This window comes from Brachycentrus maculatus, unplaced genomic scaffold, assembly GCF_059751285.1.
Source record: "Brachycentrus maculatus isolate JH-2025_06_01 unplaced genomic scaffold, ASM5975128v1 h1tg000514l, whole genome shotgun sequence".
Lineage (NCBI taxonomy): Eukaryota > Metazoa > Arthropoda > Insecta > Trichoptera > Brachycentridae > Brachycentrus > Brachycentrus maculatus.
Window position 1 is genome coordinate 1113509 of NW_028281260.1, and position 7325 is coordinate 1120833.

The following is a 7325-nucleotide window of genomic DNA, read 5'->3' on the forward strand; positions in this document are numbered from 1 at the left end:
TGCCATGATAATGGCTTTTAGATCTGTCGTAGATTAAGTGAAAGATATTTTTTTTTTGGGTCAAGGGATCTTGCATCCCTTATGTCACTGCGACCATATTAGGTCTATTGTGACTATAAAGATAAATATAAATATGAAAGATACTTAGTTTTCCCGCAGATTTTCGTGCTTCGTATTGGTTAATTATTAATTTTCAGTGAAACTTACTTCATCGACATAACGTCATCGCTGGTAGCGATCTGTCGCGGCGGACAGAGGAGCCAGTCGCCACCGAGTTATCTCGAGCTGAGTCCAGCATCCACACTGTCTGTCTATAGTCCCGGCTAACTCACGATCACCGCACATAGAGACTGCTTGACACCATCAAACCAAACGGCCGATCAGTTCAAAAGCGGAGACAGGAATCAAAAACATGTTTAGTTTATATTTTTATGCCCCAAGAATTCAACGATCACAAAATACATATATTTTTTAAATTTTACTTACTGTATTCGTGAAATAGACAGTGATTTAAAAATAAAATAAAATAAAATATTCTTCGGAACTAAAATTTTATTTTAAATTTTAAAAAATATATATATTATTTGTTAAAATTCTTGATCAGCGCATTTTGATTGTTTTAAAATTTAAATGTTTTTTTTTTTTAAGTTTTGAAAAGTTTATACATGCGCCCTAAAAAGTTTGAGCCATGCTTTTATTTGAGGTAACATTTCGATTAATCACTGTCTTTAACACAAAATAATAAAAAATTACACGTGAAATATTATGAACAGCATCCCGACGTAGATACGCTCGAGATCGTTGTATCCGGGCATTAAGTTCCACTGATATTCAGCCAGGTAACTGCACACACTGGGGACGGACCCGTACAATCCAAGCACTCATGGCGGGGGGGCAAGTCACATCTCCCGGTGGGGGAGGGGGTGGCTTTAGGGGCGTGAAACGTCGAACCTACGTCCGGAAGACGCAACCAGCCACGTCGGGGGTCGCGCGCGCACTGCCGCCATCGGGCGTCGCGCTATTCACGTGCGCAAAACATGGCGAGCGCATGCGCCACCCCTCCCCATCCCTCGCCGGATTTCCACGAGGGGTTTTCCTTCGCCCGCCGGTGAATGCTGCCTGGAGCAACGGTTCCTCAATATTTGATCTCGAACATTTAGGACACGTTTCGCTAAACATGCAGTGCCACAGATAAGGTTAATATTTAATATTCTGTTTTTTTGTAAACAATTATCATTCACCTTATGTCGCAAACCCTCATAAACGAAAAGAAAATATTTTTTTTTTAAATCAAATATTATTTTTATTTTTGTGTTTGAGTATTTACTATTTTTATTTTTAACTGACATATTTGGTGAAGAAAATTGATTTTTTATTTTTTACGGTTATTTTGTTTTTCTTTTCTGTCCAATTGCTACTTATTATGAAAAAAATAGAATACAGTATTTCATCAAGCGCAACCTTTTATTCAATTTATCATATTCTATTTTTGCACATGTTTATAAATCAAATTAATAAAAATAAATTTTTTAAATCATTGAGATTGTTATACAATAAGGACTAGCATGAAACCCTTAAGTGTACCTTTTCTATATTTAGAAAAAGTCCCTCCAAAATTCTTGCTTCAAGTAAGTAGCTTCTAAACTAGTTACAAAGAAAATTTTATTTCATACAAATCATATCTTCAATATGTAAATAAATATATCATTATCTAGGATCAAATAAATAAAAAATAACGAAAGTGATTTTTTTTTGTTAAATTTCTAAACTAATTAGGTAGGCAGAGAGAATAGAATGCTATACCACATTCATGTACATATTCGTGTTCACTCTTTAATATTCCTTATACATATCCGCCGATTATTTCAACTCCTGACCCGGCCCTTAATTTCTTACTTGAATAAAAAGTTGTGTTTGTCTTTTAAAAAAGTTATAATTCAATATATCCTTATAATTTTGTTATCAAGTCAAATGGCAACATTAAATGTAGAATGCTTTGATTGTTGCATGCTACAAAGTGTCACTCGATAAACTGCTCTAAAGCGATAATTTTATGAATTATAATCTAAGCATTTTGTTGTCGATCAAAACCTACCAGTCTAGGTAAATACGTTTGAATATGGATTTAGCAAGTCTCACATTCGGTCAGCTCTTGACTAACAAGCTATTTTTTGAAGTCAGATAAATTGTGAGACTGGGGCTATATCATGTCTCTCGTTTATTAAACAAACACTTCTCACTACGAAATAAGGAAAAATTAATTAAGTAAAATTATAGTGTGGCTATTTAAAAAAAACTAATTTTTAACATTTTATTATTCTGGAATTAAACATTTCTAATGGTAAAATATTAATTTGAAAATGTTTATTTAAATCCAAGTATGGTAAATATACAAATTTACAATTCTACAAACTTACATGACCATTTGAAGTAAATTTAAATTACAGTATTGGTCAATTTTCTTTTTCCAATTTATAGCGCAATTTTTGTTAGTTAATACTATTTCAAGGACGCTCATGTACCTTATATTTATTTATTTATTGGAACATTTATAAAGTGCTGTTTTCGTGAGAAATTATTTGAAGTACTCCTCATTAATATAATAATAATAAAAAATAAAAAAATATAAATTCATTGCAGAGAAAGTCCAATATGTTTACTGGCTTCGAGCTTGAAAATATGAAGGAGTACAATATATTGAACACCTTATGCCTGGCAAAATGCTATGTTATTGACTTTACACAATGTTATGACAAAAAACTAAACTGCACTCCAGTAAATTGATTTTATGTAATCGATCAACACATTATGTGGCGTAAAACATTTATAACGGCGATCAAAATTAAACCAAAAAAATGTTTTAAAATTAATGGATTTATTGAGATCTTATTTACTGGGATGCTTTTTTTGTTTTTTCAAAACTGCCCGGAGGGTTATTGCAAGTCACTAGGTATTTTAATATTTTGACAAGGTAAACGAATATATTTTACCCCATGTAATACTGACGTAAGCAAGTATGTTCCAGTTCCTCTTAACTTTACGTGTTTTTAATGCGGACCGCATATTTCTTGATGCCAAAAAACTTCTTGACTTGATTGATCATTTTTTGTGCAATCGATTCCATGTCTATATAATCGGGGGGATGAAGAAGCATCGAGACTTAGCGACTAAAACGTTATCAAAAACCTTTGAATATCCATCGATCAAACAGGGAACAGGGAAAATTGTTTTCTTTTTACTATATACATCTCACGTATGTCATAATATAATATTAACGCTTTGTTCTATTTTAAAACGATTTTGACAAATATCATACTCGTTTATTTATTGAATAACACATTATTTATGCGTGGCAAAAAAATATTTGCTTAAATTTGAGGATTGTCAAACAAATTCATAGAAGAAAGTAATAACTAATTTTTTTAATTAATAATATTTTTCAAAAATTAAAAATTAAACCAAAAATGTAATAAAAAATAGTTCAAAACAAATTTATCATGTAATGAAAAAATAACTTGTGCATATTTAAAATATTAAAAAAATCATCTTTGGAATTCATTAATTATCCTTATTAAATAAAAATGACCACTGCTGACAATTCGTCGGCAGCTCTTGTGTAAACTTCGGGAGGCGGGACTGACTTGGAAGGATGCAAGAGAGCTGGCGGCCAACAGAAATGCCTGGAATCAGTGTGTGAACTCCATTTGCTCCACATATGGAGCGGAAATGGTTAAAATAAGTTATTTATATATTTTTTTTTAATTAAATTATTTTGTTTGCAATAATCAAATCAATTGCCAAACAGATATTCAAAAAAATATTTTCTTACTTCTAAATTAAAATGTAACGTTACATTCAAAACAGATTACTTGATCATATGGTTGGATCTGCTTAATATACACCTACATACTTATTCATTTGGAAAGACTTACATTGAATGTGATTCGTAAAATAAATTAACGTGCAATTTGTAAAATGAGGATGCTGACCACTGTTTATTGATTAGGAACAATAGTTTAGTCACCATTTCAACAATAATATATTTTGTTTTATTAACAATGTACATATATATATTTTTTATTAAATGGCTAGATATATGATTTTCTATGAAGCTAGCATGGCTTCAATTAATAAATGTAATACGTGTGCTGCTGGTCGCAGGCTTCTCAATTTTCCTCTCGCGAAATTCTATACACGCTCTTGAACCACGTTTAAGGCGCTGTGACGTCAACGGCCTTTTTACGAAGAAATTACGTTGACCCAATAGCGTGGTAGAAATAAATTGAACAATCTATACCGACTACGGCTTAGTACTAGGATTATACTTGAATCGAAACTTGATTGGCCCAATCCTAGAACGCTGTGAGAAAAATTATAAAGTAAATTGTTTATTTTATTTTATTTAACATTTGAAAACAATTCGACATAATAACGATTTTAAAACAAAGTAAACAAAAATGAAACGAATCTGTTACGCTAGATTATTTATCTTTTGGTTTATTAAAAAAATATACTTTTATTAATGCTTTTACTTAAGTACATTTCACGTACTTTATACATTACAAACAATAATTCAGTCGTATAATATTGGTTTTATTACTTGAAAATAAAAAAAAACTTTTTTTTATTACCAAATATTTTAGGATGTTTTCAATTTATTTATTTTAATCCTGGTTTTAATACTAAGGAGCTATTTTTTATCTAAACATAGATGAAGAAGAATATGAAAATCTGATCTGTCAGAGGCTGTGACGCCTACGACAGGACGAAAACCCTAAAAATATCCGAACTTCTATATTCTTTTTCATCTATTTTGAGGTGTCAAAATGTCTTTTTTTTTCAATTTAAATACATACTTAATTTTGATAAATGTGTTACTAATTGAGTAAAATATATTATTTTTTTAACCGTTATCTATATTTAAAGAAATTTGTAAATGTTCTAATATTTAAAAGCATCGAAAGTTTCTCCGACCTTTTTGTGGATAAATAATGACATAAAACCACTTTACCGACAGCCGGAAAAATGAATTATCAAATGTCACCGAATGACGTTTATAAGACGTAAATTTAACATGTGAACCAGAGCAGATGGAACTTTGTTCTGAAATATGGAACTTTTACACTTTTATGTAATGTAAGTGTGTACATAATACAATTTGTTAATAATGTAAGCGTGTACTATTCTAGACCTAAATATAACTAGTCCTTGACTCTTGACTAACCGTACCCTGTCTGTGATTATTTTATTTGCAAGGGTTTTCTTTAGCGCTTAAACGTATGTTATCCTGGTAGAGTCTTTTATAAGGAAATGTGAAAAATGTTTTTTTTTACAAAAAGCTTGGGTTCTTAATAAATAGAAGAATAAAACTAATTCTCACTTAAAAAAACTTCTTCATCTTTGTTTAGATATCAATAAACTGTGTGTACGTAAGTTAAATACGGAAATAATGCAAGGCTGAGATAAGCATTATCGATAAAGTTAAGAATGGTGTGTTAAGATGGTTTGGACACGTGAAAAGTGTGAATGGGGAAAGAACTATAAAACAAATTTATAAGGCGAATAAAGTTAGAAAAAAAAGCAGAGGAAGACCGGGGGAAACTTGGCACCATCAGTTATATAAAAAGCGCTCAGGAGTTCGAACAATCGGTGGTAGTGTAAAAGGAGATGCATGAATGTGGAAGAGGCGAATAATGTTGGCAAAGACTGAGTGGTATGGCGTTCTTTTATTTTTGCGGGTAAGAGGCATGTTGTTTAGTTAGTTAGTTACATAACCAAACATATTTCATTAGATTTATGTTTTGTACTGACATTTCTTGGTGGAATTTCATTTTATAGAATAAAATAACAACTATTTAATTTTTTCCACATAAATTTTGCATGACTAGCAACCGGGTTTCGTCGTAACCAACACCAGTCTGATGATGTCGGTTACGACGACACCCGGTCGCTGGTCAAATAAAATTCATGTGGAAAAAAATACATAAGTATGTAGTTGCTATTTAATTCTCAATATAAACATATTTCATTTAAATAATTTTTTTTTTAATCCTTCTTTATCACAATATCTCCTCGAGCAAGTGGCATATTGCTTATGTCCGTATTTGAATAAATCGTCTACTGGAAATAAGTTGTTCGCATTGTTTGAGAAATAATGGAATTATCATCGTCTCCTGTTAACCCCTAGAGTGCTGAAACTGTCTCTAGTGGGCGATAATTAATTGCAGGGGAGGGTGCCAAGTGAGAACTTTCAGGTCTATGGGCCAAAAATTCAGACAAACAGCAGACTTGATTTAAACGCAATTTGCTCTTGCCCGGAGACAATACTTCAAATACAAAGTCGAAGAAACCATTTATTTTTATACAGGGTGATAAAATACAGGAGCATTTTTCTAATTTTAAACTAATTGTTTGTACCCAGCCACGCGTTGCTGTGTCATAATGTAGTTTAAAAATAAATAAAAAGCACAAATTTGTTACATGTTTTATTTTATAATGCTTTTGAAGCAATGAATGTATTATATTAAAAATCTTTAAAACAAAAATACAATTCAAACATTGAAAAAGTTGTTAGTGACAGTAGCTGTCAAGAAGCACGCTGTCTGCCATTAGCAATGTTAAGTTTTATGTGTGTTATTTTAACGTTCAACAAATGACACTACCATTGCGATTAAAAAACGTTTTTCATAAAAAAACGACACCTTAAATACATATATATTAAAAAAATTTAAATAAAAACAAGAATATACATATGTACATTAGTATATTTAGTTTTTCACTTTCCCATATATATATATATATATATATATATATATATATATATATATATATATATATATATATATATATATATATATATATATATATATATATATATATATATTTATATATATATATATATATATATATATATATATATATATATATATATATATATATATATATATATATATATATATATATATATATATATATATATATATATATATATATATATATATATATATATATATATATATATATATATATATATATATTTATATATATATATATATATATATATATATATATATATATATATATATAATATATATATATATATATATATATATATATATATATATATATATATATATATATAAATATATATATATAAATATATATATATATATATATATATATATATATATATATATATATATATATATATATATATATATATATATATATATAATATATATATATATATATATATATATATATATATATATATATATATATATATATATATATATATATATATATATATATTTATATATATATAT

At 28.8% G+C, this 7325-nt stretch overlaps 1 protein-coding gene across 1 annotated transcript in view; it reads right to left on the reverse strand.

The window, feature by feature from the left end:
- mmd (disintegrin and metalloproteinase domain-containing protein mind-meld) overlaps positions 1–998 on the reverse strand; it is a 420228-nt gene extending 419230 nt beyond the window's left edge. The window contains exon 1 of the mRNA XM_088272686.1: positions 208–998. The gene's annotated coding sequence lies outside the window, so the exon portion shown is untranslated. The remainder of the gene's footprint in view (positions 1–207) is intronic.
- Between the last annotated feature and the right edge of the window lie 6327 nt (positions 999–7325).